We start from the raw sequence: 1,988 nt of genomic DNA on the forward strand, positions 1-1,988 counted from the left end.
ATACTGCCAAGAGTATGCTTAATAAATACTTGTTTAATACTGAGCCATTAACTTCATCAGCAAAAAAGGGTAGAGGGGAGATAGGCTAGATGACTGGGTAATACAATTAGCTAGGTGGCTACCTAGGGAAAATACTGTATTGGGCAGCCATGATGAAGAACGAATGCCTAGGGATAGAAAAGGGAAGTGATCAAGTAGACCTACACTACTCATATCATATGTATTGTGTTCAAGTCTGGGTTTTAATTTCTAAGACCATTTGCAAATTACTCTCATGACCATCATTTTAAAAAACACTCAAGTCAAGCCCCACCCCAGACCAAATGAATCAAAAAACCTTGGAGGTGGGAGCCAAAGCTTTGGTATTGTTTTTAATATTCCCTCTGGAAATGTTTGTCATCCACTGCTTGAAGACAATTGTCTAAAACCAGTAGGTAGGCAAAAGAGAAACCAAGATGCTGAAAGTTTTGGAAATCAAGAAATTGAATTATCAGCTGGATTATTCTGACCGTGCTTATCCTGGGAAAGAAATGACTTAGCAAAAGCATCAGAGTTATCTTTCAATTTCTGTAGAGCTTTCATTTGAAAAATGATATTTTTAATGACTCCAGAAGGAACAATACAGAGCAATTTAAGAGAAGTCAATTTCAATTCAATATATAGTAGATATAATATTTTTCAAGACGTATCTTCATATATGCAAAAGACAAAAAGTAACAATTGCATCTTCTTATCTTTCTGAAATTCAACTTCACCTCCCTGTTGAATCTCCATGTTACCTAAGTAATTTCTGGGTAAACTCAGGTACTTCAGTGTTTTCTCAGTTACTTCAGGTTTAAAGTTTAGTAAAGTCAGAATTTTTCCCATCTTTTTTTTTTTTTTAGATTCATAGCTAGATTTTCCGCGGCTTATGTAAATGGCTGCGTCCAACACAATGTTCACATCTCCACCTGGTGCTCGGTTTGATGAGCCAGCTAGCTTTTCATCTATGGGATACCCACTTTGGATATATCAGCTCTCTCGCAGCGTACCTTTGAACCCTTCTTAGAGGCACAGGAAAATCTGGGCATCTCTGAAACTATTCCAATGCTGTGGAAATTCAGGGTTGCCTTTCCTGCCTCTGGCATCACATTCAGTTTAACTCTACTGCTTCCTTCCCGAGTTTTAGATAGATGGAAACTCACTGAACTTTCATTTCTCACATACATTTGAAATTTTTCTTCCCAAAACACATGTCCCAGTGTAAAAAATCATTAGATACTACTTCAAAAGTATCATCCAGTCATGTAAAAGGAGACTCTTTTGTCAAGTGTATCCATCCAAATATAAAATGTACCCAATAGAATTGTATTGCATTCCCTGTCACAGGAAATTTAAATAGCACCTACAGCACCTACCATATTTCCCCAGAAATAAGACCGGTCTTATATTAATTTTTGCTCCAAAAGACACATTGGGGCTTATGTTCAGGGGATGTCATCCTGAAAAATCATGCTAGGGCTTTTTTTCTGGTTAGGTCTTATTTTCGGGGAAAGATGGTAGGTGACTACTTTTAAGGAAATGATCAAGGATACCCAACGTTATACTAGAAGTTTTGATTAACTCACTGGTTCCTAAATGTAGCCATGAGTAGAATCTCTGAGAAAATGTTTAAAGCTCAAATTTCAAGAACCGCTTTTTTTTTTTTTTTTCTTATTCAGAAATTTGAGAGAGGGAAGGTATTTATTTTTCTGTATAGTCTCACTCAGTAAAATTCCTGAAACAGCACTGGGCAAACAGTTTTCATCCAGAGATTATGCTCTATCTGGCACATGTTCTGTAACAGATCTGTTGCTTCTGTCTAAGATAAAAACAAAGAGGACAAAGGAGTAGTTACAGAGTCCTCATAAGCCACACACTTGGCCAGCTCCCAGAGCCTGCCTTCTTGGGTTTCCACTGCTTTCTATTGCACTGCTTGTCCACAGAGAAGGAGGCATGAGCGAGGAAGA

This window comes from Rhinolophus sinicus, linkage group LG07 (assembly GCF_036562045.2).
Source record: "Rhinolophus sinicus isolate RSC01 linkage group LG07, ASM3656204v1, whole genome shotgun sequence".
NCBI classification, from domain to species: Eukaryota; Metazoa; Chordata; class Mammalia; order Chiroptera; family Rhinolophidae; genus Rhinolophus; species Rhinolophus sinicus.